The 25168-nt window shown below is 35.8% G+C and overlaps 1 protein-coding gene across 12 annotated transcripts in view; it reads right to left on the bottom strand.

The window, feature by feature from the left end:
- The window catches only part of Mef2a (myocyte enhancer factor 2A), a 146411-nt gene extending 121752 nt beyond the window's left edge, over positions 1–24659 (bottom strand). For 7 of the 12 annotated variants that reach the window (XM_076851410.2, XM_076851420.2, XM_076851417.2 and 4 more), the window contains exon 1: positions 23736–23860. The gene's annotated coding sequence lies outside the window, so the exon portion shown is untranslated. Of the gene's footprint in view, positions 1–23671; positions 23861–24603 lie in introns of those variants that run through there. The other 5 variants (XM_076851409.2, XM_076851412.2, XM_076851411.2 and 2 more) reach the window with 4 other exon arrangements.
- Between the last annotated feature and the right edge of the window lie 509 nt (positions 24660–25168).

The raw sequence follows: 25168 nt of genomic DNA, 5'->3' as shown, positions 1-25168 counted from the left end.
TTTCAGATATAATTGATAAGTTTAAAAAATTGAGATTTTTTTTCCTATACTAAATCCCTGAAGTTGAAATTGTACTTCACACTTAAATAACATTTAAATCCAGAAATACTGTAATTCAAGCACTGAGCCACATATACCTAATGGCTACCATACCTGACAACACAGTTTTACAGTTTTTCATTGAATGTGAAGCTATGCATGAATAAAATGAAACTCTACAAGGCCAAGCAAAGAACACTGACCAAAGAGCAGCAGGCTCAAATATTCTCAATGATTACATTAAGAATGGGGGATATATTCAAGTTCTGACCAGAAGGGAGAAAGTCCCCATGGAAACTGAAGCAAAATCATTCCTTATTAGGGTGAATTACTGGTCCTATGGTAAAAGTTACACTAGACCTCACAGAATAACATTTGAAAACAAGTCTAACTGGCTCAATATTTTAAATTTAACAGTCTCCAAAAGCAAAATTAAAATCTCTTAAGACAAAATCAATAAAATTCAGACAATCATGTAGTGAATATCTAGAAGTTAATCAAAACTTACTGAACATAATGAAGAAATGTGTAACTCATACCTGGGTAAATATTTGACAAGAAACCCAGAAAGAAAGTAACTGATGATATCTTTAAAGACATAAAGCTGAAAATATCACAAGCATATTAAAAGATTTAAAAACAAACAGGAAAAAAAGATAGACATGATTTTGAGAAGAATCAAATGGATTTTTCTAAAGATGAGAGGGCAATATCTCAAATTAAAAAATAAACTAGATGGACTTAGCAGCAGGTTAAACAATATAAGGAAAAAGATCACTAAATTGAAGATTTAAAAATAGGAAGCAAAGAGAAGAAGAAAGAAGAGTATCAAAAAAACTGAAAATACCAAGGGCAGTTAAAAAATAAAAATTAAAGAGGTATAACTGTGGTCCCAGAAGGAAGGAGAGACAGAAAACTATATCTGAAGATATAGTGACAAAAGGATTTCTGAAGCTGAGGGAAAATTGAATCCACTTATTCAAGAAACTCAATGAACGTAAAGTAGATTAAGCACAAAGAAACTACAATAAGGCACAAAATGGACTGATAAAATAGATACGGAGAAAAATTTTAAAGCAGCTAACAGGTGGTAGGAGAATATATTACACCTAAAACACAGTTAAAAATTATCACAGACTTCTTGTAAAAAGTAATGCCAAAGCAAAGTAAGTCAATCCCAAAAAACCAAAGGCCGAATGAATGTTTTCTCTGATAAGTGGATGCTAATCCATATGGGGGAGGGGGGGATTGGGATGAGTGGAAGACCTTTGGATGGGGCAAAGGGTGGGGGTAAGGGGCATGGGATAGAAAAGGAGGTGGAATGAGATGGTCATTATTATCCTCGGTACATGTATGATTGCACAAATGGTGTGACCCTACTTTGGGTACAACCAGAGAAGTGAAAAATTCTGCTCCATATGTGAACAATGAATTGAAGAGCATTCTGCTGTCACATATAATTGATTAGAACAATTAAATAAATAAATAATGCTAACAAGTTTAAACAAATGAATAACATTGGTAAAGTACTACAAAGAAAAAAAAAACTATCAACTAAAATCTACATAAAGCAAAAATATCCTTTACTGATAAAAGGGAAATAAGAATATTTTAAACAGACAAAAGCAGAGATGAACTGTCACAACCAGGCCTGCCCTACAGGAAAAATTGAAGTTCTTCAGGAATAAAAACAACAACAACAACAAAAAAAAAAAAAAAAAAACAACCAGTAGCAGAACTGTACAATACAGACTGAACCCTACAGTAGAAATTAGTAATAATGTTCACCAATTGTTATCAAAGTACTATATCACTGTAAGATGTTACTAATAGGAGACAGTGGTCAGAGGTGTAAAATGTGACAAATTCAAGAAGTATGCTATAAAAGGCTGAAGCAACCACTAAAAAGACAAAGTAGGAAAGACAGTTGAATGAGATGGTCATCATTACCCTAAGTACAAGTATAAAGACACAAAGGATATGACTCTACTTTGTGTACAACCAGAGAGATGAAAAATTGTGCTCTATATGTACAATATGAATAAAGAATTATATTTTCATATATAACAAATTCAAATTAAATTATTAATTATTAATTATTAATTAAAATTAAAAAATTAAAAGACTAATAAAGAAAAACAAAGTGAAATGCATATTTTTTAAATAAAAAGAAAAAGCAACACAAAGTAGGTGGAACCTATAGAAAACAATAGTGGCAATACTTAAACCCAACTATATCAATAATTAGTATAAATATACATGGTCTAAACATCTCAATTAAAAGGTACAGACTGTCAAATAAGATTAAAAGCAGAGATTGTCAGACTGGATTTTAAAAAGCAAGACCCAATTGAGTGTTGTCCACACAATATCCACTATAAATACAGAAATACAATTAGGTTGAAAATAAAATAGAAAAGGACATGTCTTCAAATATTGATGTTAAGAGAAATGGGGCACCTTTATTAATAATAGAAAAGTAGATTTCAGAAGAAGGAATATCACCAGGAGTAAAAAGATATTTTATAATGCTTACAGTTTCAATTTACTAAAATTACAAAATAATTCTACAAGTTTATGCAGTCAATACTAGAGTTTCAAAATACATGAAGCAAACATTAGCAGAACTAAAGAAGAAATACACAAATCTACAACAGCTGTAACATTCAACATTCCTTCACAATAACTGATAAAATGAGTAGACGGAAAAATCAGTGAAAACATATAAGCCCTAAACAACACTATAAACTGAGTCTTCACACCTGAACACTACAACCAACCACATGAGAATATGCAAGTGTATACGAAAAAAACAACAAACGACACTGAAAACTGAAACATTCCACTTTGAAAGATACCATCAGGTGATTAAAATATCCACAACACAATGAAGAGAACAAAAAAGACTTCTATCCAGACTATAAAGATCACAGTGCAAGAAGAAGGGCAAACAATTCAATTAAAAATGGGCAAAAGATATGAATAGACATTTCACCAAAGAAAACATGGAGACATATAAGTAAATGAAAAATGTTTAATACCATTACTCATTAAAGAATTGTAAATTGAGGGCGGGATTGTGGCTCAGGGGTAGAGTGCTTGTCTAGCACGGGCAAGGTCCTGGGTTCGATACTCAGAACCACATAAAAATAAATAAACAAAATAAAGGTATTTAAAAAAAGAACTGTAAATTGAAAAGATAATAAGATGCAACTATCTGCCCACTAAAATGGCTAAACTGAAAAAGCTGACAATACAAAGTGTTGGCAAAGCTATGGAGAAACCAGAACTCTTATTCATTGTTGGTGAGACTGTAAAATCATACAACTACTTTGGAAAACAATCACATAGTTTCTTACAAAGTAAAACACGCTTACCATGTGACCCAGCAATCTTACATTTTGGTATTTACCAAAGAAAAATGAGAACATATGTCCACACAAAGGTTTGTACTCAAATGTTTCTAGTTTTATTCACAACAGCTTCAAACTGAAGACAATCAAAATACCCATCAAAGAAAAATGCAATACAAACACATATGAAACACAGATCAATAGTAAAATTGAACTTATAAATACAAACATGGATAAACTGCAGCAACATTGTGCTGAAAAGCTGTGTCTAATTAAAGGGTTTTTCTGATCTCACAAAGACTAAGAACAAGCAACACTATCTTTTGAGTTGTTTCCTCATCTAAAAAGTAGTACGGTGATGTTTTCTATAACTCATAAGTTTAGTAGTGAGGATTAAATAAGGATGTAATGTTTTTAGTTTAGTGACTTGTATATGGTAAAACTCTTAAGTGCCTGCTAATCACTGTGGCTGTTTTTTTTTTTAAATCATAGTTACCATTCTAATTACTTGTGAAAGAATAGGCACTCCCATAAGTAAACAGAAAATGGACAAATACAAAGATGTAGAATGCCACTGGAAGTCTATTTCTTAACTGCATCCCTATAAAAAGTCATCATTTTGTTCAAAATATTGTTCAGACAAGTATTACAACAAAAGCCAAACTAGACATTTGCCAATATACTTGGAATCATTAAATATCTGATGCTAGAATTAAAAAAAAAAAATAACACCAAGGTCCATAAAAAGAAATATCTCTAAGTCAATAAAGTTTCACAGAAGCAAGCATTTAAGAAACAAGTGACTGGACATACACATTAAACTAGGAATTGTTCCAGTGCAGGAAGTAAAAAAAAACCCACAAATTTCAATAGGTGTGAGCAAAAAGCAAAGCAGGGTACAGAATGGACAGATGAATAAAACAAAATTACGCAAAACCTTGGAAACAGGAAAACACTTTAAAACAAAAAAAAAAAATACAAAGGTTAAGAGAATAAGCAAGGTTAATTCTATCAACTAGAATAATGTATAATTCTAGCCCCAATGCTAGGTAAAATAAAAGATGGGTTCTTATAAAATCTCAACTAAGGGCTGGAGGTGTGGTTCAGTGGTAGAGCACTTGCCTGGCACGTGTGAGGTCCTGAGTTCTATCCTCAGCACCATAAATAAATAAATAAATAAATAGCCATTTACAACGAAAAAAATTTTTAAGTGAATAAAAAAATAAAAAATAAAACCTCCACTAAAACACAACCTATTATATTCTTAGCTAATGGAGAGAGAAAGTAGTGTATAATAGCATTTATGTCATAATGTGATATTATGATATAATACCAAGAAATGCCCATTTTCCCCCATCCTCTTCTACTTCCATCTATACTACCCAAACTATCCAAGAGCTTCCCCAAAAGTAAGAGATATAATTCGTATATCATAAACTCACCCAAAGTATACACTTACATGTTATTTATTTTCTCAGAATATGCCACCATCCCCACCACCCAATTCCAGTACATTTCCATACTCATATAAAGAAACTCAAGGACCCATTAACAGTCACTCTTCATATCCCACCTCTACCCTAAAAGCCCTTACTCCTCAGCCCTATGCAGTGGGGCACCAACTTTCTGTCTGTATAGATTTGCCTATTCCCAGCATTTCATACAACTGGAATTACACAATAGTGGTTCTTTTGTGACTTGCTTCTTTCACTTAACATCATGTTTTTAACATTCAACCATGTTGCAGATGTATCCATACTTAACTTCCTTGTATTGCCAAATAATATGGGAGTGAAACATTTCACTTTTTCCTTCAGCAATCAAGGGACATCTGGATTGTTTCTAAGTTTTGCCTATTATAAAAAATGCTGCTAAAAATCACTGGTACACAAGTTTTTTCAGATATATTCATTTCTAGCTTTTATCTAAATTAAAACCTCAGAAAGTATTTAGATTTTCTTTTCTATAATAACATTTCCTTATGATATCTAACACCTCCCCCCTAGTGATACTCATATCCGGTGTTATGCCACAGGTTAACTAGGCACTTTAGGTAAATTAATAATACTTCCTTTATTCTCCCAAATAATTTATCATTCCTACCCCAAATCTATAATCAGTAACCATATTTAAAGTTTTCACAAATTTACTGCATGTTGATGATGCTCTAATCCTTTAAGTGAAAGATATGCCTTCTCAGATGCTAAAATTCCATTTGGTCTGTCATTCAAAGCAACCTTATGGGTGCAACCTTCTGAGCTAACATTAGAGAAATCTATCCCCTTTAGTGCCCCCAACTACCACCCCCACACATAGTTTAAAAATTGGTACACTTTGAAATGTAACACTATAGACTTAACATAAGGGCCAAACACACATCATTTAAGTTAAACAATATGGTAAACTGTCAAAGTCTATCAGACAGTTTACCATATTGTTAACATTCACCAATTTCCTAAAATTTAGAACTGGAAAAAACCTCAGATCAGGAGTAAAATCTGAACTACAAATCACCAATTTAAAACAAATAACGAAAACACTTAACTGGTGGAAAATAACAATTGTGAAAGTTCTTAAAGCTATCTTGAAAGATGCACATCATAACAAGTTGGAAGTTCTCTCAAGAAATCTGGGATCTCTGAAGTTATAGATTTGAATCTTAAAAGATAGTGACTTCAGATTATCTTATTTTATTGGTTCTTTTAGTTATATATAACAGTAGAATCCATTCTGATATAATTATAAAAGCATGGAATATATCTTATTCTAATTAGGACCCTATTCCTGTGGGTGTACATGATGGTGGGATTCACTGATGAATTCATATATGTACATAGAGAAATTATTTCAGCTTCATTCCACTGTCTTTCCTATTCCTATCCTACTCCTATCCTACCTCTTTCCCTTCATTCCCCTTTGTCTAATCTACTGAATTTCTATTCTTCCCCTTTCCTCCCTTATTGTAGGTTAGCTTCCACATATCAACAAAAACATTCAACCTTTGGCTTTGGGGGACTGGCTTATTTCACTTAGCATGATAACACGGTATGATAGTCTCCAGTCCATCCCATTTACTGGAAAATATCATAAAGTCATTCTTCTTAATGGCTGAGTAATACTCCTTTGTGTATATACACTACATTTTCTTTATCCATTCATCTGTTGAAGGGCGCTTGGTTGGCTTTACAGCTTATCTACTGTGAATTGACCTGATATAAACATTGATGTGGCTGTGAAGATTATCTTTATAGCATCCTCTTTGCTTATATTCCGATATGCTTTCTTCAGTGAAAGAAAACTGAGATATATAAGTACTTGCCCACAGAATAACACATTATTTTCTACCTGTTACATCTACCACATGCCCTAGGATAGTTGCGGTAATTATAAATTACTGTATTGCTTTACTTCCCTATTATAAAAGTTCATGTGAGTCAACATTTCACCTTAGAGAATCCCATATTAGGAAGAAAAATGTTTGAAAACTACTGATTTACATCAGTAGAACAGAAATGACTTTAAAAGTCATCATTTCAAAATCTTAACTGAGTCCAAATCCTACATCAGAAACAACTTTATAAAATGCAAAAATCACAGTCACTTGTAAGTCAGCAATTTGATTAAATTACTATAAATTTACTGGGAATCTACATGAAAAAAAATCCAAGAAATAAGACATTTTATAAATGCAATGTGAATAGTATACATCTACTACCTTGGTAGAAGATCAAACTTGATGAATATAGTAAGACAGAAAACAAAATACTATAGGATTTTAAAGTAGAAAAACTTTCTGGAAGGAATCAGTTCATCACAGACAACAGTGTTTGGTCTGGCTTGGGAAAGGTGAACAAGAAGAAACTGGGATACAGGAAGAATGAAAAAAGGACAATCTTAATATCTTTATCCATATATATTCTCATCAATTCCCTTTAAACCATCAAATTAAAAAATAAGCTTAGCACTTGCTTAGTGAAAAGTGGTCCTAGGCACTATTCTTTAAGGAACCAAAATCTATTAATGTTTTTAAAAAGAACATACACATTATTATTATATTATGTGGACAGACTAAAGACGGCTGTGGCCACTTCCAAGCTTAAAAACTTTCAATGGCTCTTCTTCACCTGAAGAACAAAGTACAAACTGCTCAATGTTCAAGACAATCTATAATCTGAGCCGGGTTCAATGACTCACGCCTGTAATCCCAGCATCTTAGAAGGCTAAGGCAGGAAGGATCAAGAGTTCAAAGCAAGACTCAGCAAAAGCGAGGCACTAAGCAACTCACTGAGACCTTATGTCTAAATAAAATACAAATAGGGCAGAGGCTGTGGCTCAGTGGTCAAGTGCCCGAGTTCAATCCCTGGTACCCACCTCCCCCGCAAAAAATATTAAGAAAATCTACAATCTGGCATCAAGATCTCTTTATCACCTTACCAATGACTATTTCCAAAAACCTCAAATCTAGCCAAACCGTGGCCTATACACATATCTGATTTTCCTGTTTTAGTTATTTTGCTCCAATTGTTCTATGTGTAGTATTTTTTCCACATCTGATATCTGAGTTCAAATATGAATTCTTCCAAGGAGCATACCCTGTTACCTCTGAACTCTTCCTTGCCTGAACTCCCCAATCCATCGTGTTCATTAAAGTGAGGAGATGAAAGTCTAAAAACTCTATCATTATTTAAGACTTGTGTAACCTATGCAAAAGAAATGAAAGCTCATAAGTGAGGTTCCAAAGATAGACAAACGGAAATCAAAACTGACTGCATTTGAACACCATTAGAAAGCCATGTGGATAATTCCAAAGATATATCATTAGTAGCAAAAGGTTTTCATTTATATTACAAAAGAATTCTGATATTTAAAGTCAATATGCCCTGTAATTTTGGTTGATATTTTTTTAAAAAAAAAATGTATAATGACTAATGAAACAAGTCAATTTCTACTCCAACATAAAAACAGTGAAGAAAACCTTGTTAAATCTAGGGAAAGGGGGCTGGGGTTGTGGCTCTTTGGTAGTGTGCCTGCCTAGCATGCGTGACACACTGGGTTCGCTTCTCAGCACCACATAGAAATAAATAAAGATCCATCAACAACTGGTATATAGTGGTAGAGTGCTTGCCTCTCATGCGTGAGGCACTGGGTTCGTTCCCCAGTACCACATAAAAAAGAAAAAGCTAAATAAACAGAGCTATTAAAAAAAAAAATCTAGGGAAAGAGTTCAAAGGTAATAAATATTTTATGTAACTAAATTCTAAAAACCAATCATAAAGAAATTTTATGCATAATTCCTCATGTTTAAAAAACAGGGGAAAAAAAGCATAAAAGACAGAACCAATTAACTCTAGCTACAATAACAGATTTAGGGACATCTTATTAAACAAAATTAATACAGAGTCAAAGAACAGCATCACACCTATCATTTCTTGGAAGAGATGGACAATTGTCAAGACCATAAAATAAAACTGAGAAAATCAAAAAAGAACAGAAAAAAGAATGGAAAGAGGTAATATAATTTGATTTCCAAAGAACATAACAATAAATCCATTCACGAATTTAGAAGTCACCTCTTCAGAAAACTTCACATTATTAATAAAACCACCCATTTCCAATTTACATAACAGACCCCAAATTTTAAATTAATAACCTCACTTTTCAGGAAAAAAGCATTAAGACTCTAATATAATAACCCAGAACCGGCATTTGAATGCTATGAAAATGAAGAGCATTTAAATTTAACTTATTTCTCCCAGTCCAAGATACTTTTCGGAATCTCTAGTTCACCAGTGTAAATTGACTGCCTAAGTAGAAGTTGACTGCCTAAGTCTTGTCCTAACTAAAAGCTTTACTGCACTGAGAATCTAAGTTAATGGACTCTTCCTTACCCCTCCCCCTCCCTCCTTCAAAAAGTAGAGATTTCAGAAAGTGAGGCAATGGTGATAGCATATCTATCTAATTCACTCTAAAAAAAAAAAAAAACAAAACCTAAATCATGGGGGAATGAGAGGAAGGAAAAGGAAATTCTACACAAAACCACACTTTCAGCATAGCTTGAATACAAAAAATGATGTGCTGCAAAACACTCCTAGCGAAAACAGAATAACCTAAACCCAACACTTGATCTCTCAAACTCTCACCCACCCTCACTCTATCACAAGGCTTGTGGGAAAGAGGCTAGCAAAGGGGGTCTAAGAGTTATTGTGAAGGACCATCAAAAATATTCAGTCACCCTAAATCTGAAAGTGCTGGAAAAAGTGTCTGGGTAGACTAGAACACAGACTACAGGGAAGGAATTTCAATATTCTCGTGATTTAAAGGACAAGGCATAATTTAAGATGCTGGAAACCATATAAAGAGATACTCTTTGAAACACAAAGCTCGTAAGGGGACAACAAGGGAACAGGTTAAAGAAAAATATCCTTTGGCAATTGTATGGTAAACCAAAAAAAAAAAAAAGATTTCGAGTCCTAAAAGACAAGAGAGAATCATAACATTGGAATTCTCCCAATCCATCTTCATCCATTAAAAGAGACAAAAACCATGGAAGAGGACTGTCCTACATTAAAGTAGAGGAAAAATTATTAACTTAGTAACACTGTAAAAATACCCTCAAAACATCAAAAGGAGCAAAAGAAAAGCAAAGACTAGGAAATCAGGAGCAGAATTTGACACATAGCAAGTGGGGAACTCCCAGAAAAAAACAATCTCAAAGCAGGAAAAAACTATAAGCCAATACTCCAAACAGAATTAGACATATACAAACAAGCATTTGAGGACACAAAAACAACTTTGAGGGCCTGGGAGTGTGGTCAGTGGTAGAACACCTGCCTAGCATTCATGAGGCACTTAGGATAATCCTCAGGGCCACATAAAAATAAACAAAGGCATTATGTACATCTACAACTAAAAAAAATAATAATTAAAAAAAAAACCACAACCTTGAATCACAAAGCTAAAAACTAAAAACAGAATATCAAAAAATACAAAGAAAAATTAAAGAAGCTGACAACATTCTGATGAGAAATGAGGGAGGGAATACGAAATTATTACAAAAATGAAGAATAAATTGCCAAATATTCTAGGCAAACTGACTCTAATGTGCTACCACATTCCACATGTGTTAAGAGCCACATTCATCCACATCTGGTGTTATGCTTCACCTGATTTCTTTTGGCGGGGGGGAGGGGGTTGGCGGGGACAGGGGTTCAAGGGATTGAACTCAGAGACACTCAACCACTGAGCCACATTCCCAGCCCTATTTTGTACTTTATTTAGAAACAGGGTCTCACTGAGTTGCTTACCGCCTCACTTTTACTGAGGCTGGCTTTGAACTTGTGATCCTCCTGCCTCAGTCTCCCAAGCTGCTGGAATTATAGGCGTGTACCACTGTGCCCAGCTGTTTCATCTGATTTCTGATAACTCATTCTATCATTTCACAATAACTCACAAGCCACAACACTTGGGAAACTCACAAGCAAACTTCATATCTTTTTCATGGTAGAGCATCATCTTTACCATGTACTATGTATTACATGACAATTTAACATGTCTAAAACCACACTACTCTTTTAATTAGGTTTATTAGGTTCTTATCCTTTCTTTTAATGTGTCAATGACAAAGTTTCTGAGTGCTGTTTACCTAACATCATTGATCTTATGAACTACGTGGTTTTCACTGCAGGATTCTGCACAGCACAGCAACCTTTAGTAATAGATATGCCGTGTTACAAAACTGAGTGTAGATGTGTGGGTCAGTATACACACATCTATTTCTTAGCTCTAACTGCTGAAATGAATGATTAGGAGGGAAAAATGACTCCACTGTATGAACCATCTTAGTACCCAGATATTGGTTTCTTATGTCATCCTCTACAAAAAGAAGCCAGGGCTCCTTAGAAAAGAGAATGATTCCAGGGTTTGAGCAGGTAAACTATAAGCCTGAAGTTTCTTATAATAGCAGGAAGTAACAAAATGCCTGAAAAAGGATGGAGGAATGTCAAAAAAAAACCAAGAATCAACAGGATGGAGCTCTTTTATTGGCAAAAGCAGAACAATTTAAGTAATAAAATAAATGATAGCATCAAAATAAAACCTACAAAATAAAATAAGTATCTGTGAGTCTGTACTGATATAAATGAAAAGAAATTATGAAGTAATATCTTTTTTTGGAGGGAGGGATTGAACCCAGGGGCACTCGATCACTGAGCCATATCCCCAGTCCTAGTTTGTATTTTATTTAGAGACAGGGTTTCACTGAGTTCTTTAGGGTCTCACTTTCACTGAGGCTTTGAACCGACAATACTCCTGCCTCAGCCTACTGAGCTGTTGGGATTACAGGCCAAATTTCTAAGCTGCTGGGATTACAGGCGTGTACCACCACACCCAGCAAGAATCTTTTCATTTCAGAAGAATTTCAACTGATAAATAAGAAAGGAACAGGAAACTACAAACCCACCATTAGGAAAATAATTACAGTACTAATTATTGCAGATAAGTTCTATCAATAGATGCCACAAAGAATGGATGAAAGTGTGAAAAGTAATCGGATATTAGCATGGCCTTAAAAGAAACGGGAAACCTGCATAGCCAAGAAATACATCCAAGAATATACTTATCAATTACAAAAAAAAAAACTGACCTTACAGGGGAGAAACCAGTAGACACATCCTTAATTAAGTGAACAAGATTAAGAGTACCATGACTAAGACACTGACATCATGTACCCCTAATATGAAGCATCTTCTGACAAAATAAAATTCCTTCAGTGGTATTACTGTAAAAAAGCATAATAATCAGAGAAATCCAAAGAGACAATCTAGAAAATAATGACCAGTACTCCTCAAAAGCAAAGGTCATAAAAGACAAGGAAAAAACAAGGTAAGATCATACATTTGAGAATAAAAGACACAATGAATAAATCTAATCATGGATTAATTAATCATAATAAATAAATTAATCATAATAAATCTAATCATGGATTAGATTCTAAAACAAGAAAGTGCTACTAAGAGAAAAATTTATGAAATTCAAACAAAGACTTAAGTTTTGTTAAAGGCACTATAGCAATATTACTTTCCTGGTTTTGATAATTACAGTATGGTTATGTAAGCTGTCTAACATTAGAAGAAGTTGGGTGAAGAATATACACAATACACTTTTTTAATATTTATTTTTTAGTTTATTTGACACACCTTTATTTTATTTATTTTTATGTGGTGTTGAGGATCGAACCCAGGACCTTGCACATGCTAGGCAAGCACTCTACCGCTGAGCCCCAGCCCCAGCCCCAGCCCCAACAGTACACTATTTTTACAATCTTTTTCTAAGTCTAACATTATTCCATAATAAAAAATTTTAACGTCTTTTACTGAGGGGAATATTTTAAAAAGGAATACTCATGGTATTAGTCTAGTTTATACAAAAACTAAGTAAATAATGACAATTCAAAAGGTTTCATCAAGGACATATTATCCCATTGTTTTGTTCCAATAGTAATATCCAACTTATTATAATGAAAAGAACAGAGTAAATATTTACAGTTTGATTGTTGAGACACAAATTACAGAAGATACTACAGAGTTCAGTACCATTTCATAGTTCCAAAATAAGTGAAATACTACACTGTTCAGTAATATGTTATTTAAAAATAAATGAATGAGAAAGGATAAATCCTAACTTAAAATGATTGACTTTGAAGAAGGAAAAGGGACAGTGAGACTAAGATTCCCACTGCATTCTTCCTGATAGTTTTCACGAACATTATTCACTCTTATCATTTTGTATGCCTGATATATTTCATCATTTTTAGCCACTACTAAAGAGCATTTTTAATACTGGGGGCAACAGTCTCCTCTTAGGGAAAAAGAAAAACTTAAATTCAGATTTTTTCTCTTCTTTAAAAATTAACATTTTAGCTTAAGACTATCTAATTGAGAATAAAATATTTGAAATTTTTAATTTCTATTTTCTAAGGCCAAACACTGAATACCTTGAGGTCATCTAAAACAGGGTCCCCTGCCTTAACACAGACAAGTCCTTAAGATTAAGTCCTCTCAGTTCCCTGACCACCTCATACCTTTACTTCCACCTTTCTTCAAATGTCATTTCCATAGCCAAATCCCTAAACCATCTCATTATCAGGATCTGTTGCACTTTTACTAGTAAATTCATACATCCTACTCTAACTCCCAGGTAAACTTTGTGTCATCTCTCAAATCTGATTCTCCTTCCATACTTCTTATTTCAGTAAACAACTTGTTGATTCCCCAAATGCATAAGCCATGATCCTCTAACCATTACTCCTCTTTCTCTTTCACCTTCAACATGTCCTCCATCATTAAGTTCTTTAGCTCTATTTCCTATCTTTCTCTCAAATCCATCTATCTCTTCAGTCTCCCTCTTAATACTAATAGTTCAGAGCTCCTAATTAACCCTTTTCAAACAATTTAACACTCTCCTAATCATTCTCCCTGATTACTAATCTAAACTCTCTCCAAATAATTCTCTCCACAATGCCAACAGCATTTTTTTCCCCTTTTTGTGGTGCTGAGGACTGAATCCAAGGTCTCACACACAATAGGTAAGCACTCTACTACTGAGCTACAACCTCAAACCAGCTAACATTATCTTTTCAACTAATTTTCTCCCAGGCTAAAGATGCTTCAATTTTCCCTAGGATAAAGTGCAAATTCCTTAACACAGCTGAGGCGCTCTTCATAATTTGGCCCCCATTTACCACTTCAGCCTCATCTTTCACTACTTTGGGGTGTTTGTCATCTCTTACACATCCTGATTCAGTCAAACTGTATTCTCTGAGTTTCTCCAAAGCAACCTAAGTTCTTGACCTTTACACAGGTCTGGTAAACTCTCTTCTCTCTCTTCACCAAGTTAAGTCCTATCCACTCTGCAGGCTTCCATTTTGGTATCATATCCTCTGGGATTAATTTTCCCAGGCTCTTTGAAACTGGGTTAATTGCCCCCTCTGTGTTCTCCTTACGGCACTCTGTACGTTAAGCACACATCAAAATCAAGTAACCAAATGAAAATGGATTAGAAATATATATGTCCAATACTCTCAATCTGATTGAAAACCAAGCCTTGCTCACGTGTACTTCCCAGCCCAATGGACCCAATTAATAAGGTAATAAAGACCAAAACAAAATAACCAAATTAACACAATGGTTACAAACAATTCAAATCCAGTGATTTCCAGTTGAGAAACAAATATACACTGTAACACTTTACTTTCATTTAAAAAGCTTAATGAAAATTAGGTATAGCAAATGTAACAAAGAGTTTTAAAGGATCTAGATATTACCTCATTTTATAACTAAAGTGATGCCCAGGAAGCTTATTATTTGCAAAAGAACAAAACACTATAAAACAGCAATGCCAAGATTAGACATTTTGATGTTCTTTAATTACATACTTTAATCTCAAGAATGAGGCTATTTAAATTTTAAAGCTGCAAAACTTTTTTATTTCATCTAAAAATGGAGTACAGGAACTGCCAATTTAAACATAAAAGTTTCCACAAAATCAGCTAAAATGTTGTAACAAACATAACAATACTTAACTATGGTATAAGAGCAATAAAGATAACATTAAGTCATTATAATTATTATACATTATAAATAAGATATGACTATCAACCATATTCAAGGCACTATGGAACTAAGTATGTAAAGAACTATAAAATAAGATTCCTACTCCTTAGAAACTTAAAATGTTTTGGAAAACAAGACACAACGAGTGCAGAATCAAGTAAAAGTAGTTAATTAAGTTTATTAACACTTTCAAAGGAAAACACTTTCTCCTAACAACTTTTGGGAGCTTAAAGAGAAATTACAACTTACCATTTGAGGAATCAACATAAAATTTCTTAAAGTGAGAGACCGAAAGGGCCTTGAAACAATGCAATTCCAGTAAATTCCAGTATCAACAGTATACCTTAATTTGGAACATCAAAATACTGATAGGTAGTAGAGAAAAACCTACTTATTAAAAAAAGAATCTATGAATTCATATTGGTAACAAAATAAGCAAACGAGAAGTCTTTACATTAGAAGAGAATGTCAATTAAAAAGCACAGAAGAAATGACAGAAAAACACCATTCTGCAACCACTGTAATAATAACTGATTCAAGTAAGAATCACCATTGAAGGCTAAACCCATTATGTGAATATTTTAGGGTGGATAAATATTCACAGTCTCAAAGTGTCTCCCAAAGATTATTCAATAACAACAAACAAGATGATAACACCCATTATAAGGGAGAAAACTGAAAGGAAAACTTTGAGTGATCCAAATAAATACTACCAACATGGTTAAAGTGACATCATACTGCCTGCTGATGTGATGAACTAAAGATATATCATCATTTACATGGGATTCCTGCCAAAAAGGCATAACCTGAATGTAATTATAAATAAGCAAAGGAACGAATCCAAACTGACATTCTACAAAACAAAAGGCCTGTACTCTTCAAAACTATTAATGTCAGGAAAGACCAAAAAAGTTTGGAAGAACTGTTTCAGATTTAAAGAATATAAGAACTACAACAATGAAAATGCAACATATACTATTAGAATGGAAAAAAATACTAAAGACTATTATTGACACAACTGGATAAATTTCAATATAAACTGTACAAAATAATAATATTGAGTTTCTTGAATACACATACTGGGACTATATAAGAATATGGCATTGTTCTTATGAGATACCATTACGACAATAAAGAAAATAAGAAACTAAAATGTAATAAAGATAATTACAACAGGAAAAAGAAAAAAGGGAGGGGAAAAAGGAGATCTAAATAGTAGATTCCTGATACCACATTTTAATATGATACACTCAATGACCCTATATGTTTAATATGTCGTTGCCTTGTTAGCAACATACACAGTACATTAATGCAGCATTTCCAGCCATCTGTGATGTTGCTCCTTAGATGATGTGCATCTGACTTTTACTGAATAAATGTACATCTTTAGAATACTCCAGAAGATGTAATCAAGGAGCTTCAAACAGTAAATAAAATAAAATTATCTGTCTCGAGACTCTGAGGTCACTCTGAAATATAAAAAATAATAAAACAAATGTTAGTGAGTCTAGGTAACAAGTATACAGGAGTTCATTATACTACTCCTGTAATTTTCCCTAAATTTCAATTTCTTAAAAAAAAAAAGTGTTCTGTCAATATTAAAACTTTACTAGGATTAAGCCATTTCTGAAAGGAAAAGAATACACAAACCAATCTTAATTCCTAGCTTCTCTCCCCTTCCCATCACAATCCGTGTCATCAAATTAGGTTTAACAGCAAACAGAAAGGTTTTCAGTATCAGAATATTTTGCTCAAGTAATCCCAAACTTGCAAATGAGATATGCTCCAAAAGTCCACTTGTAAATTAACTATTTGAATGTAGAATGATTTTCTACTATTACAAATGATAGTTAGGTTCCTAATGTGGCCATAGAAGCTCTTCAATAAACCATCATTAGCAATACAGCTGAATAAGTAGCATATTTCATGCACACTGTGTGAAGTCATACCAAGTTTCCCCTGACTTGTAATCTTTCTGAAATAACTAATAATAAGTTGGGTGGATAAATATAAGGAGGAAATAAAGACTGGGGGTGGGGAGTTTTGGACAGTGAGGTACAATAGGAATATATATTTCAAAGTGGAAATATAGCTCTCAGACAGGATGGCTACTCACTGCCTAGCAAAAAGGCAAAATGAAATCTCAGGAACTGCCATTGATCCTCAAATCCTCAATCCTCTCAGATTTCCTCCTTTATAATGCTGATGGTAAGGTACTAAAATTCATATACAATGTAGAAGGCAAGACTTATAATCAAGAAAAATATGATTTTTAAAGTCTGATCTGGGAAAACTAGTCAATGGCTAGTTACTTCAACTGATTTAATAACTTTCAGTTACTTTAACATTTACTGAGAATTCACTTAGTGTCATGCACTATGATTGGTTGGTGTATACTTAGTGTATCAGAACAACAAGTTGGTTCCTGACATAGGAGCTTAACCTAGCAACATCAATTCTAATACCCTAAATACTCTAAAATGGGATTTATTCTCCAAATAATGTACACATCTAGGGCTCCTGAAACACCCAAGAGAGGAAAAACTTTGAATAGGATAAAACTAGAATCTCATATGGGATGCCATTTGAGCTAAGACTTAAAGTAGTTCAGTAAGTATATGAGCAAGGAAGCATTCCAATCATGAGGGGGAAAAAAACGTGAGCAAAGATTCAAATATTTACTGTCTTCCACAGTGTGCTGCTAATGCCTACGGATACAGCTGTGAACAAGACAGACAAGGCTTCTGCCTTCATGGAGTTTACATTCACATAAAGAGAAAAATCATAAATAAGCAATAACTAAACAAACCAGTTAAGTACAAATTATGTAAGTTTAAATACAAAGTACATAAGAAATAATATGTGTAAGAAAGTAAACTAATGGAGTATAACAATAGACTGGATGGGGTCACAGTAGGCTTTTAGGAAGTCAAGTTTGGGCCAAGATCCAATGTGTTTGACGGAACCAATCATATGAAAGCTGTCCCAAGCAGGTATTACAAAAAAAGTGCAAAAGGTTCTACAAGAGGAAAGGACATAGAGAACTGAAGGAGCACAGAAAGGCCCTTGTGGTTGGTATTCAATGAATGACAGGAAGAATGACAAGAAGAAAACTCTTTCAGTCCTTAAGCCACAAAAAGGGGCTTTATTTTTAGAGGAATATCAAGTCACTGAAAGATTGTAAGGAGAGAAATAATACCTAATTTAAGCTCTTAAAATAATCCCTAGAGCTGCTGTGTGAGAAAGAATTTGGGTGAAATAAGATCCAAGAAGCCCACTTAGGAGGCTATTGCAGTAATTCACCCGAGAGATAATGATAGCTTAAAACAAAGAAGTGGCAGTAAAGACCAAGAGCAGCAGGATAAATTGGGAAGATACAACAGGACTTGAGGAGGGATTGAGTTTGAGAAAAAAGGAAAGAATAAGTAATAACATGAGGTTTTAGTTTTGAATATTGTCATTTACTGAGATAGGGAAGGCCAGCAGAGGCAGAAGGGTTTGGCATGGGAAGGCTGCAGGAGAGGAAAAACTAGTTCTATCTTAGCCATGTGACTAATATGTTTAAGATTCCAACTATATGGGCAAGTGGATATTAAGCTCAAGAGAATTCAGGGATAGGGAAATAAAAGTTGAAGGCAACAGCATGAAAATACATGGAAAGACAGGTTGGATTCACATTATGACATGAGCTATGGACTAATATTTACAAAGGCTGTAATGGTGACAGTTATAATAGCAGGGAAATCACTGCATGCTAATCACTGTGCTTTGCAATATCTCATTTAATCCTCTCAAGAACTCTATGAACTAGGTAATGTTATCACTATTTTATACACTGATTCTCAAAGAACCTGACAAAAAAACTGAGAATAAATAGAGTGAGTATTTTCACTTAACAGTTTGATTTTTAGAGGCCAATCTCTTATCCCTTCCATTAGGGCCTGTTGATCTCTCATGCCTTCAAAGTTTTTTTTTGTTTGTTTTGTTTTGTGTTGTTTTAAGAAGAAATGACATGTAGACATCAATTTTAGAAATAACAATTTCAATCTCTTATATAGATGGACTGCTGGTGGGTGATGGTAAAAGGTGAGAGAGGCAAACACAGTATTACTCAATGCAAGAGCACCTTGTTTTAATAAGGCCCCAAAGTTACAAGTTATCCTACCAGGTCAAAAAAAAAAGAAGCAGCTCTTTGTTTCAAGGAAAACAAATCATACCTCAAATGAATCCAAGTCAACCTGCATGCTGCTGTTAACAAAAATGACCAGGTAAAAAGGTCCTGCTCATGCACAATAAATTCACCACCCACTATTAAAAACATTGTGTATACCTTTGTTTATAATGCATTTTTTAAAATTTCTAGTTTTATTTTTGTAAGAAAATAAAATATTAACTCAAGACAACCATAGAAAGGTGTCTTATTAGAAGTATGATTAATTAATGAGTGTTTCTCACCCAAAATAACAATTCCTCTGGCTTTCTGCATCATCAGTTATTAAAGTGATGAACTAAATTACCCATCACAATATATCAATGTCCAAATAGGGTAGTCTACCTCACATCTAGGCTAACTTTTTTAGCCTGTGCTTATGATTTCATCTTCAGTAACAACTAAGACAATATTAAATAATATTAAATTCAGTAAATATCAATTAAATTAGTAATCATCAAAATTTATAATAAAACATCTCTAGCCAACATATATCCTATACTATGCACAGTACTAATTAAAAAATGGGTGTATAGTCTTAATTATAAAAAACTGGACAAAGGTTCCATTTATTAAAGGATACACAGATGAAGTTATACATAAATCAAACAATTTAGTTTCACAGACCAGATGAAATGAAGTATAAAAAAAGTTCTAAATCACCTACAAAATTAAATATTTTTAAATATACTTAATCAAAACATTTTTCTAATTTCAAACTTTAAATACCACATCTGAAGACAGCTCTCAGAGAAAACTTCTAAGAGACATAATTTACTAAAGAGTAGGCCAACTATTTATATTTAACTCTAATTTTTTTTTTATTTTTTAAATTTTTTTAAGACATGCCACAGACTGGCAAACAATATTGCAAGTCATGTTTTGTTGGGCAGGGGAGTATAGATGGACAGTGTGCCTTTACTTTGTTTATTTTAATGAGGTGCTAAGGATCGAACCCAGTGCTTCGTCTAGCTCCTTAACTCTAACTAAAAAAAAAAAAAAAATGGGGGGAACTTATGGAAATTAGAAACAAACTGTGATTGTAGATCCAAAATCTAAACATTTTATGTATTATCGAACAATAAATTTAAGACATTGAGATACTTTATCCAAAAGAAATATATAAGCATTCTCCTGTATTAATATATAAAATTCTTTTGTCCAAAACACTAAACATCTATACTGGACACTTGGCAAAGAATGCAGGGACCATATGTAATCTTCATAGGAAGGAAGAGATGAAAGCAAAGAAGGATGGTGGAAGATAAGGCAATATGCATTTTTGTATAGTAAGCCTTAGGCAGAGCTAGGAACTAGAAACTTTTACACTCATTATCTCATTTAAATTCTAAAGCAAGTAGTGTATTGTCTTCCCATTTTACAGAGGTATTTCATAACTCTGTCAGTAGTGAAGCTAGTATCTGATTCAAGATCTGACTACAAAATCGAATAGTCTTCCGTTATGAGGGCTTGCAAATCAGCATGACATATTAAAGAACCTCTAACATGAGGTTATCTAACTGAAAAACTGATTCGATTTCCATATTTATACTTCTCTTATTATTTCAACAATGCAAAAGAGAAGGCACTCAATTCTCAATTTACCAAGACCATTCAGATTTTCTTTTTAATCTAGGAAAAAAGTAATGGTGATTATTTTCAAACCACAAAGCAGTATTCTCCTTGCCCCTTCACTGATAAAACTTACATTAGACTTTGAAACATCCACATGTTCCATGAATACATCTTTCAAACCAATAAAAGGGATATATGATCTGAATATAAGACAGACTATTTGAAATTGAAGTGCCTCTAGAATCCATGGCCATCATCACTGTATACATTAAATTCCTCTTGCCAAACTAAAAGCAGTAAAGGGAGGAGAAAAAAAATGGCTTTCCAAAATTGACAAGCATGTTACTTTCCACTAACAAATTTCCTAAATCAAAAACATAGGTTCCCTCTTCATAAATCAAAACATAAAATCTAGTGAGAAGATTTAACTAGACTACATCAAACTTCAAAATTATGTTCTAATAAACATTTTTATAATTACTTAACCACCCTCAGAATATTAGTTAAATATTTCTCTTTGGTAGTCATATAATTAATGACACTACTATTAACTGAATATCAATAAACTGCACTATAAATGGAAAATACAAAGCTATAATGAAATTGCTCTGAAAAATATAGCACTGCCATTTGAGACAACTCAAATTTTTAAAGGACATTTCCAATTACACTTACCCATGCCCCCAAATAATTTTTGTCACACATAGCCACATGGACACATAAAATATTCTACACAGTTAGCAAGGCCCTAAACAACTTGGCAAGACCCTGTCTCAAAAAATTAAAAAAGGGCTCAGTGGTTAAGTGCCCCTAAGTTTAATTCCCCTTCTGGGGGTAAAAACACAAACAAAAAAACCCTTTACACAGATGAAAACTATTCTGGAACTAATTTAACATGGTGACATTACAATTATTATCTTTGAGACTCAATAGCTATTTCCTTTCCTCTAAACACCCCCCAATAATGTAATTTTAAAAAACAGGACAAGTTTAACTTTAACACCTTTTTCCTAACATGAAAAGGGCCATAATTTTATATGTAACTATAGTGTGAATTAAATTAAATAGGTAAGCAAATAATTGTGTTCAGAGAGGTTCACTATTACTTCATAAGCATTGACTGCTTTAGTAAATAAATAAATATCACTTGGAAGCACTCTTAGAATTAAGAATCTACCTCCAAATTGCTAGTTATACCTTTTCAGAAGACTTTCAATATTATAACATTATTATCTCCACTTTGCAACTATGTTTAATAAAATTAAAATAAAGGTGATTCCAGTGTCTATGAATGCGCTACCACATACAACAAATATTAATCTGTTTCATGTGACAGACATGTTTATAAACATGACATTTGTATAAACATAATATTTAATATAAACTATAAATTCTATAAAGCATTAGTAAAATACTTGACTCTAAAAATTGCCGTTTACAGGAGTAATGAATGAAGATAGACAACAAAACAAAAAAACATACATACAAAAGCCATAATAGTACAATAGTTATTTTAATCCTCATTTCCTAAGTTCACATTATTTTTCTAAATGTCATTTTTGCATGTTTTTAAAAAAACTATTTTGTTTACCTTTTCCACAGACTGTTCAGTACTGCCAAGGTAACAAAGATTTTTAAACTGACAACTAGAGTACTTAGCAGTTGTCAAAACAACACAGCTGGATTCTTAAAGGGAAAGTACTCTTGTGTAATATATACCTAATTACAGCTTTAGAGAACCTCTGCTTTATATACTAACAGATGATACAAGACACAAGGGAAACATGCTGTGCTAAAAACTTGGAAAATGTTAGACAACATTTGTTTTAAAATACGTATACCATTGTTAACACATCACAGCAGGTCTTCCTAAAAGCACAGTTACTGAATCCCAATCTCCCTAAAATACAGGTTCACACTATGATGTACTCAATCTACACACAGTTTCCCACTAGATCATGACAGGAGGCTCCTTTCACAGCTCCGAAATCTATTTCAGGTCTGAGCAACAATTTTAGTTATATTTATTGGGTGGGGAAAAGCATTTTTTCCTAATTCAGAAATGCTCACCTTCCCCAAACTTATTTGAACTATCCTCTATTTTTAACCCTCAATGTTCAAAGACAGATGATACCGAATCAAAAGGCAAAGTTTCTACCACACACCATGATCCCTCCGTGCTGGGACATATTTGAATGCCCCCTCGGTTCCCGCGACGCGACTCCCTAAGCTGTCGAATTCCGCACCCGCAGGTGCCCTCAACCCAGGCCCGCCCCAAATAAGGACCCCGACACTGGCACACACACGCACGCACGCACAGTTCAGACCTAAATGTTTCTCCCTGTTAGACCAATGTTCTCCCAAAGCAGAAGCGGGGGAACTTCTTCCAAGTCCAACAACAGGGTAGGACGCGCCCCGCACGAAGGGGGTCAATCCCTTCGAAGAAATCCTCGGCCTCCAAGAATAAGAGAAAGAAACCGAGAGGCTCCGAGGCCCCCAAGGAACTCCTTCAACTTTCAAGAAGGCTGCGTCCACCACAGCTCCCCGGACCCAGAGGCAGTGCGCGCTCCGGGAGGCTGCAAGCGCCGAACTCGCGCGGCCGAGCCACCCCGCGCCCGCCCCGCAGCGCTCCATCAGACCCCCCCGGGCCCGCCCTCGGGACACCCCGCCCCCACCTCGCCCCCGGGCGCCAAGCCCCTCCTCAAGAACCCCAACCCAAACACCACTCGCCTCCCCTCAGTACCTTACCTGCCCAGCCGCCGCGCACCCGCAACCCCGATCCCCTCCCAGTAGCACAGAGGCTCGTCTGGGGGTCCCCGGAGCCCTGCGGGCGCCCCTCCTCGTCCGCGCTGCCCCACGCCCCAGAACCCTCACCCCAGCCCTACCTGGCCCCCTCACCAAGACACCGCCCCCTCCAGCACTGCCGGCTCCGCAGTCCGCGGCCCTCACCGTATCTCCGGCACAGCTGGCGAGCGTGCACACGCCGCAGCCCCGGCCCGCCACAGCACTCCGCGCCGCCCAGAGCCGCCTCCTTCAGCCCGGGACTCGCCGGGACATCGGCGCACGGATCCCCACACCGGGGCTATTTTTAGGAGACAGGCCTCGGCCAGACCGGAACTTGTTCCTTGCTGCGCGCGTGCGCACTCCGCCTACCAGCTCGGTGTCCCTCCGCCAGCCTGGCCTTTTCCTTACTGCCCCTCGGCTCCCTCTCGTTTCTCCCTTAATATTTCTGTGGTAATTTCTCCTCTTGGTGCGTCCAGAGCACATAGAATGGGGAATACGGAGGTGCGGGCAAAAGAGTCACACTATTTAGGAACGATCACTATTCCACAAGGACGTGAGGGGCGGACTATGTTTTTCCGGGTGGGTGAGGAGAAAGATCACCCGACACAGGAAGGAGATGACGGCGGTTTGGCGCCGGGGATGCAGGCTAGAGCTCGCTTCCCTCAGAAGGACCGTGTTCTCCTGGAAGGGATACTGGTCACTTGATGAAGGCCTGGGCGCCTCCCAGGGCGGGGCGGCCTGGCAGCGTCGCGCCTGGCCGCCCCCGCCGCCCCCGCCGCAGCCTCCCTGACCAGCCAGCAAGAGCCTTAACCCGCAGCGGCTCTAATGACGCGACGTGTGGCGAATCGCCGCGCGTGGCCCGCGGCTCCAGCCAACCCGGGGTGTCGGGGGCGGGACGGGGTTCCTGAGGGCGGGGCGGAGCCCGGAGCGCAGGTCTGCACCCTCAGAGCCTGATGCCCCGCGGCTTTCTTCCGAGCCCCTCAGAGCACCCCCACCCGCTCAGAGAACCACCATCGGTGTCATACAGACAAACCTGGGGTCAAGGCCTGCTCCCAGTCCTTGGGGCGCACTTGGCTTTCTCTTACGTGTGCTCGCCACGCCTGCGTTCTCGCCTTTAGTGTGGTCAAGGTCGCACCTGTGCTGTTGCAGGAGCAGCGGGTAGTCAGTCTTACTGGGCAAGTACAATTGGATCAGGGCCCCTGGCACGCCTCACCTCGAGCTGAACCTGGGCCCCAAAGTAATAGAACTTATAGGGGCCTTAAAGGCTAAGGACACATTGAGTCTGGCTAGCCAAGCTCGGGTCTTCCCAGGAGAGAAGCAAACTGTTTGTCTTGATTATTAAGAATAGCTACTACGTCTTTAGTGATGAACATTTTTGCATATGTATCTCATGTAATCCTTACAACATCCCCAAGAAGTAGATTTCAGTTTCTGTTCCCACTTTACAGATCAAGAAAGGGAAGTTGAAAAGGCAAGGTGAACTGCAGGGTCACTGAACTTAGGGGAAGGGCACTGAGGACTTGAGCACCTAACCACTCTGTACTGATTTTTCTGAGAGGGGCAAAGGAGATGTGCTTGAGCTGTTCATTTTGTGAGAT

This window comes from Callospermophilus lateralis, chromosome 3 (assembly GCF_048772815.1).
Source record: "Callospermophilus lateralis isolate mCalLat2 chromosome 3, mCalLat2.hap1, whole genome shotgun sequence".
Taxonomy (NCBI): Eukaryota; Metazoa; Chordata; class Mammalia; order Rodentia; family Sciuridae; genus Callospermophilus; species Callospermophilus lateralis.
This window is presented reverse-complemented; position numbering and strand designations above follow the sequence as displayed.